A 9,167-nucleotide genomic window follows, 5' to 3' on the forward strand; every position below is an offset into this window, starting at 1 on the left:
TACAAAAATTTTCAGCCAAAATCATACTGGAATCCTGTATCACCAAAAATCCATGAACTACATCACATGTAAGTCGATTAAATCTGGTTTTTCACGCTCTAGGGCTCGTTTGAATTTGAAAATGAGCTTATTTTCTTCTCGGGACAATCTCATGCCATTAATATGGTCCTAACGGACATCCACAAAAAATTTCGGCCAAAATCGTGTATCACCAAAAATCCATTGACTATATCACACGTAAACTGGTAAAATCTGGGTTTTCACGCTCTAGGGCTTGTTTGAACTTTAAATGGGTCTGCTTGCCCCTTGGGACCATCTCACGCCATTAATAAAGTCCTAACGGACGTCCACAAAAATTTTGGGCAAAATTATGACCGAATCCTGTATCACCAAAAATTCATGGGCTATAGCACACGAAAATTGGTAAAATCTCGTTTTCACGCTCTTGGGGGAGTTTAAACTTGAAAATTATCCCATTTTCCCTTCGGAACCATCTCACGCCATCAATAAGTTCCTAACAGACGTCTACAAAAATTTCGACCAAAATCATGCCGGAATCCTATATCACCAAAAATCCATGGACTATTAACATCCAAATATACTTCTTGAAAAGAAATATAAATGGTCGTATGCAATATATTAACCCAACTATGAGTCGGGGTCAATCCCAAAGAGAATATGAAAGAATGTTGTCAATAACAAATATTTAACTCGATAGTCGTTATTTAAAAGGGGGGATTTAAATTTAAATAAAAAAAGAATAACAATAGCTTGGAACTGAGTATTTATTTATATTAAGATTATTATAAATAACTAGGAATGTGTTCCCCATCATTTCATAAAATAATAAGAATATTGTACTAGTGATCTATTTCAATTTTTAGCATGGAAGGTTGGTAAGTTAGGGAATTTCATCACCCAATTTGTTCCGTCTACGGGTGTATGCTTTACTAACCCTTACCCTTAACCCCAGATTAGCCTTCGCATTATTAGGGTAGACTATTAGATAGAGGCTAAACACGTCTAAATCTCTGTTGTTTAATTCTTTTCTCATTCAGTACTTCCTTGGTCCGACAAGTAGGAATGAGGCGAGTTCTAACGTTGGCTAGTGTTAAAAAGCATTCAAAACGAAAGGACTAAAAATACATGCCTCAAAATCATTCAAGAATCACTTTGTACATCAACTTACTTTAATATTTCATCATGGTTCCCACAACCCTAGTTATGAAATTTAGCTACTCATTATCTCAAAAACACAATCAAAATTGATTAAAATAAATATGCTTGTGTTAATCATAAGAAATTAAGAACAATAACTAAATTATATTTTATTAACCATGAATACAAATAAACAATAAAGGAGAAGAAAGAATAAACCAAAATTCTCTGGCCTCCACGGCGGCTCTTCCAAAGTTCCTAAGCTATAAAGAATTTATATTGTGTATTGTTTCTTGATTCTTGGTTGTCCAAAGAATAATTTTTTGTGCCCTATTTATAGATATAAAAACCCTAAATAAAATAATTAAGTTTAAGAAAATTAGGAAATCAAAATCCAATTGAATTGGATTTCCACGTATTTTTATTTTTATTTTTCAATAACCGTTGTTCGCCGCCTCAATAATTTTGAGGTGTCTTCTTTAGCTGCCAAGTGTACAACAAATAGGAAATTTGATATTTGATCAATTTCAGCCACTGTCTGCATTATATACATGAATATATTATTTTATTCAATTTAATCCATTAAGCTAGCTACTTGATTTCCTTCTATGATTTCTTGTTTTTAATTTATTTGTGCTCCAAATTTCTTCATCTTCATGTCATTTTAATCCTACATATTAAATACACAACATAAGAATATTTCGTAAAATTTATGCTCAGAAAGGATAATTAAAAGATTAAATATAAGGCAAATAATGATTAAATATGTATTTTTTTAGACTCACATCACTTTCCTTAACTGGATAGGTTGACTTCAAACGGGCATATCTCCTTCATCCAAACTCGAAACTTAGCAAATTCGGTGGCATTGGAAAGAGGATTCAAAGACTTTTCATTTGATATCTTATGGGCCACCTAACTCTTCCTATACTGAAATTTATGGTTGTTTGAAGTTGACCCACAACTCACAAGTTAAGCTTAATTTGAACAAATCCCAAATTAGTTCTTTCTAAGGAGGGATGTTACAATATCTCCCCCTTGGGAACATTCGTCCTCGAATTTGATTAATCTAAGTAGACCTAAGGGTGGTAACATCTAACACCCAACTCATACACCCAATATGCAATTTAAAACAACATTTCAACTTAAAAGTACTAAGAAAAGAATTAGTACATTGATTTGAAGCTTCTCCAGAAGCAAATAGATGTGGTTATGTCTTCTTCATATCCTTCTCAGCCTCCCAAGTAGCTTCCTCAACAAATTGGTTTCTCCATAAAACCTTGACTGATGCAACCTCCTTGGTTCTCAACTTGTTAAACTGACGATCAAGTATCTAAATGAGAATATCCTCATAAGATAGGTTGTCCTTAATACCAATATTCTTAGTAGGTATAATAAGCGAAGGATCGCCTATGCACTTCTTCAACATTGAAATGTGGAATACCGAATGGACTGCTGCTAATTCTGGCGATAACTCCAACTCATAGGCTACATTGCCGATCCTATTAGATATCTTGTAAGGACCAATATATCGAGGACTAAGTTTCCCCTTATTACCAAATCTCATATGACCATTCATGGGTGAAACCTTCAAATAAACCCAATCATCCACCTCAAACTCCAAGTCTCTTCTCCTAACATATGTATAGGATTTCTGATGTCATTGCGTTGTTTTCAACTTTTCTTGAAAGATCTTCACTTTCTCCATAGCTTGATGAACCAAGTCTGGCCCTATCAACCTAGCTTTACCAACCTCAAACCATCCAATAGGAGACCTATATCTTCTCCTATAAAGAGCCACATATGGAGTCATTTTGATGATAGAGTGATAACTGTTGTTGTAAGAAAACTCAATGAGAGGTAAGTGATCATCCCAATTACCCTTGAAATCGATCACACACGCCCTCAACATATCCTCTTAAGTCTGAATTGTGCACTCTGCTTGGCCATCAGTCTAAGGATGGAAAGCAGTACTCAAGTTTACCTTCGAACCCAAACTTTTCTAGAAAGACTTCCAGAATAGTGCGGTGAATTGCGCACCTCTATCTAAAATGATGGACACTGGAACTCCATGAAGTATGTCTTGGATATATAACTTGGCATAATTTTTTTCTGAAAAGTTAGTCTTACCGATAAGAAATGGGTTGATTTAGTCATTCGATCTACAATCACCTAAATCGAATCATGCTGCCTTCGAAACCAACCACCTCCTCTGTATGAGATTAAGCTCATTCTGACTGAGTACATATTGAAGACTCTTGTGATCGGTGAACACATCTACATGAACACCATAAAGATAGTGACGCCATATTTTCAAAGCAAACACTACAACAACCAACTCTAGATCATGGGTTGGGTAATTCTTCTCGTGAATCTTAAGCTGTCTAAAGGCAAAAGCTATAACCTTGCCATTCTGCATCAATACACAACCAAGTACAAATCTAGCGCATCACAATACACAACAAAGCCTTGTGTACCTTCTGGTAAGGTTAACATTGGGGCAGTAGTCAACCTAGTTTTCAATTCTTGAAAGCTCTTCTCAGAAGCTTCAAACTGTTGAAACTTTGCTATCTTCTGAGTCAACTTAGTCAACATGGATGAAATAGATGAGAACCCCTCGACAAACCTCCTATAATAACTATCCAATCTCAAGAAACTCCTAATATCAATTGGAGATATGAGTCTGGGCTAGTTCTACACTGCCTCAATCTTCTGAGTGTCAACTCAAATCCCATCACCACAAACAATGTGGCCTAAAAATGCCGCATACTCACACCAAAACTCACACTTTGAAAATTTGGCATACAACTCCTTATCCTTTAGAGTTTGGAGAACTATTTTGAGATGACTAGCATGGTCTTCCTCATTCCTCAAGTAAATCAGAATGTCATCAATGAATACGATAAAAAACATAACAAGATAGGGTTTAAACACTATGTTCATAAGGTCCATGAACACTGTAGGAGCATTAGTCAAACCAAAAGACATAACCAAAAACTCGTAATGACCATAGTAGGTCCAAAAAGTTGTCTTTGGAATATCACTCTCTCTTACTCTCAACTGATGATAGATCGGTCTAAGGTCTATCTTAGAAAAGCAAGTGGCACCTTAAAGTTGATAAAAAAAATCATCAATTCTCAGAAGGGGATACTTATTCTTTTGTCACGACCCAGGGGTACCCCCTAGATGTAACACGGCGTACTCAACCCTGAAGGGGTTTCATACAAGCCCTTAACATATCATGACATAAGATAAATAGAAATGATGCGGAATTTAAAACTTTTACAATCGAAGTCTTTCATAAAATCAAATGCAAGTCTAGACATTTTCTCAATAAGCCATCTAACACAATCAAGTATCAAATAGGGTCACAACCCTTTACAACATAGTGTCAAAATATAATGTACGAAAGAAACTAGAAATGAACAACTTCCGTCCTCGAACCATGAGACTCACCAAAAGCGTGGAGAGAATCGATCCAAGCTTTGAACAATAGGAAATGCACACCTCAACAACCGGGCCCTACACTTATAGAAAAATGTTGAAAATATGGGTTAGTACAAAAATATACCAAGTATGATAGCCATGCGTAAAATCCTTCAAACATGACAAAAGGGGACAATTTAGTTCAAATCATGCACTTTATCAAGTTTAAAAAGTCATCATGCACATTAGTGTAAAAACATAAGTCAAACCATCTCATAAGTAACCTTAAGCTATACTTGTGCAATGCATAGATAAGATCTCATAATCCTATCTAATACTAAGTATCACTTTTAGGCAACCATAATCATACATATCATGCTTTGACCACATCATAGACAATACTCATAGATACGGAAAACATTCATGTTCATTAACTCATACCAAGGAAAGCCACTCATAGCAACAATCCATATTAAGCATGCATAATTCATATATCTTTATAGCATAAGAGAACCACACCATAACCAATCTCAAAGTCTACTTGTGCAATGCATGAATGAAGTCCCATACCCCCACTCACACTAAGTAGAGCTTCTTGAGAAGCCATAAGTCATAGTTCGTGTTTGTGTTCATGTCACAATTCATATTCTTGTCATGTAGGGAAATAACGTTAACCAACATAGACCATGCAAGCTACATGGAATCCGGTGTCATGCCCCACACCAAAAAGAGGTGTCCTACTTGCCTAAGGTAGAACTAAATGTATTAGCTTTTAGGTGGATCCACTAGCTAAAGACCTATGTGGGAACATAGTTACGGGATAGGGAGATTGTTACTAGAAACCCCAACCTTTTAAATTGATGGGGGAGCTTCCATCTCATGAGATTATTTTTAGAAACCCGACCTTTATTGACGGGAGGGCCTCTACCTCATATTTCATATCCACTCGGTGCTAAGCATTACTTCCCAAAATTTCATGTTTAATCTTGAATTAAGTTCACATGCATGAAAGAGTGCCTTGAAACTCCATCCAACATAATTCGTAAAATAGCTCATAGATTCAATAGGTGAGAATGGACTTTCGACCTTAGAATCATCATTAATATGTGAGGAAAACTTTCGCATCATGATTATGTCTTTTCATGAGAATGGTCTTCCAATCAACACAAGAAGATTATCGTGGTCATAGACATTTCATGCATAGTCATGTATAAGGGTGAATATGAGAAATAGCATTTCAACAACACCTTAGTTACATCTTAGTCATGTTCATGCATGGAGTGTGTATGTGTGATGTCCTTTCAATGACACAACAATGGTATTATCATCATAAACACTTCACTCTTAAAGTGTTCATAAACATGTACGTAAATTCACAATCATGCATAATTCTCATATCTTGCATTCAAGAGTCATAGATCACATTAAATCAACACATCTAGGATTCACTACATTAGACATAGATATAATCACACTTAAGTAGGTCATTAATTACATGCATAAACTCATGTTCTCATATTATAGGTCATGTGGGTAAAGTCTTTCAACAATCATGCCATACACAATTCAACATACATAATAGTTTACCTCTTAAAGCCTTAACATTCATAACTCATTCATATTAGCTTTTACCCTTAAAGACCTAGAAATCATTTTCATACTACAAGCCTTACTCTCAAGAAATACCTCACATAGTCATCATGTATACCTAACTCTCAAGGTAATCTAACCACATGATTCATTTTTAATCAATTATAGTCATATAGCATCATGTAAACTCAATCTCAATACTACTCAACCATGATCCATCATATAACCCCTAACCTAATCCATTCATGTCTACAAACTTTACTTATAAGAAATTCATATCTAGGTGATCTAATCTCAGGCAATTCATAAAGAAATTCATCAATCTTAGAATGTCACATCTAAGCCCTCAATTTCCTCTTTCATGGCATAACACTAGACTAGATCAATTCCACCCTAGAATCTTAGGTTAATCAAGAATACATGTATAATTATACTAAAATCATGCAATTTTATCATAATCAACCCATATCCAATCAATTGGATCTACATGCAACAACATCCACAATGTAGAGAAGAACCCTAACTAGAATTGGGGAATTCATGGATTCTTGAGAAATTCAAGTTAAAACCTTATAAAATCATCAATATATCTATAAAAAAAATAATTCAATCTTTAAAAACCACTTTGAAAGGAATCAATGAAATTGAGATAAAACCTTAACTTTTGGGAAATTGCAAGCTTTGAAATCTAGTTTTGGAGGGACTCTATGGGTGAAATCTTCCCATAGATGAAGAGCTACTATACCTTGATGATGATTCCCCAAGGAATTTGAGGAAAAAACCTTGATTTCTTCAAGCTCTAGCTCCAATTCTACTCTTTTTCTTTCTTGAGTTTTAGAGAGAGAAATATTGTGAAGAAGATGAACTTTTTTATATGATTTGGGTGTTTGTGAAAAATGACTTAGTTAGGAGGTTAAAGGGTTAAAAATAGCTTATGTAGGTGTATAAAGTTCATACAAAACGACCCCCACTTAAAACCAACTAAAAAGAAATTTACTAAAAGACCCCTCACTAGGCAGCCATAGTGCCAGGCACCACGACAAGGCTCACGAGCCGTGGTCTTGTTTGTGGTCCTTGGGCAGTGGCTAAGGCTTGTTACATTTGTCCTCCACAAACTAAGGCTTCTTCACGAGCCTTCCCCCGAGCCGTGGTCTTCACTACTGACCGTGAAGTGGCTCGTGAAGATGAGCCATTTTTGGGCAGCCTTGAATGGTACACTGCCTCACCACCACGAGTAGCCCCACGAGCCGTGAAGGCTCTTGCTTAATAAAGTTTCAAAGACACTTCATCCAATTCTAAGCATCAATGATCGCTAATCAATATATAACCCAACTAAGTGAGTTGGGGTTGAATCCCACAAGGAGCGGTACGTGTTTCAAATTCAATTGGAAAGTATGAACATGGTCAATTCAGTCATAGGAATAAAAATTATCGAACAAAGACATCATTCAAATCAGGGGGTGACACGAATGTCAAATTGGGGGTTTTGGTTTTGATTATCAGCTACAAACAGTCACAAACAATACAAATTAACAATATTGAGACGGGTTCTTGGGGTGTGATCGATTATAGGCTAATATAGACATATTGGTAATTGCAACTATTAGATATTAGTGAGTATGCTAGGCTATACCGGAGGTAAACTTTCTCTCGAACAATTTACCCCGAATCAAGTGGTTTCTCTCGAACATCAACAAGCATGCAAAATAAGAGTAGCCCACACCTTAATCCATTCACTCTCTCGAGCTGAATGTGTGGGATTGGGTTTAGGATTCACTCTCTCGAGCTGAACCCAGGTCAACCCAATACCCACAAACCATCAATCAATAATTTTAGTTCTAAAACCTCTCTCTCGAGCAAGCCAATAACACAAACCTAGAACTGCATTTGCAACTACAATTCTTAAGTTAAACCACAATTAATGATTGAACTCACTTTTAAATAGCATTTAGACTAACAATTAGCAATACCCATAAGCTAAATCAACCCATAATCACATAATCACACCCCAAGAATTGGAGTTTTAGCTAGACATCATAAAAAGGTAAAAACTGTTACCAAATTGATTATCCATCAACTAGGTAAGAGTGATTTCGTCTTTACAATGCTCAAATTTGAAGATTCTCAAAGACCCACTTCCAATTTCTCAAAAGTGAATTTCTTCAATCCTTCAAAGTTAAGGAAAAACTTAATCAGATATTGTTCTAAAGTGTAATTCCTCTAAAAATAAGATTTAAGATACTAATCTAAATATTCAAAAACGTATTTATAGTCGCCAAAAGTGTGTTGTGAAAAGTCACTCGGTGAAGTAAATCAGGCTCGCCGAACCACTCGGTGAGCCGCCCTTTGTTCTTTTCCCTTGCTCTTGTGCCTTGTTACTTAGCATCCTCAAGGTCTATAACTTTGGGCGATCTATCTTGGCTTTGCGGAATCACTTGGTGATCCGCCGATTGCTCAATTTCACCGCCTGCTCATTTTCACCGCTGACTACTCCTTTTCACACTGGAACTTTAGGCGGTCTAATGATCCACTCGGCGACATACCGAGTGCTCTTGGCGATCCTTAGGCTCGCACTTCTTCATATCTTCAGCTTGTTTTTGTCCTTTTTGCCTGCTGGTGTCCTTGCTTTGTTCCTCAATCCATATACCTGAAAGTCAAGGATTTACATTAGTTACTGGCACAAATTAAGCATTCGTGGACACGAAATCTATGTAAACAAAACCCTAAATGAGCCCAAATCTTGGACTCATCAACAACCCCAACTTAAACTTTTGCTTGTCCACAAGTAAAACTCAAGTTCAGCAGTTCAAAAAGGATGTCTCAAACAGTGCTACATAAGACTCAATCATGAATACACACAACAAGACTCAACTTACTCATGCAAGGATCAATTGTGCACTCAATGATTCCAATTGTGACTCACCATTATAAAAAATGCTCAAGTTCACAATACCTGTTTCAGATGCAAGTTCAAGCTCAACAAAGGTACCCAA

This window comes from Solanum verrucosum, unplaced genomic scaffold (genome assembly GCF_900185275.1).
Source record: "Solanum verrucosum unplaced genomic scaffold, falcon-dt-bn FXZP01000178.1, whole genome shotgun sequence".
Taxonomy (NCBI): domain Eukaryota; kingdom Viridiplantae; phylum Streptophyta; class Magnoliopsida; order Solanales; family Solanaceae; genus Solanum; species Solanum verrucosum.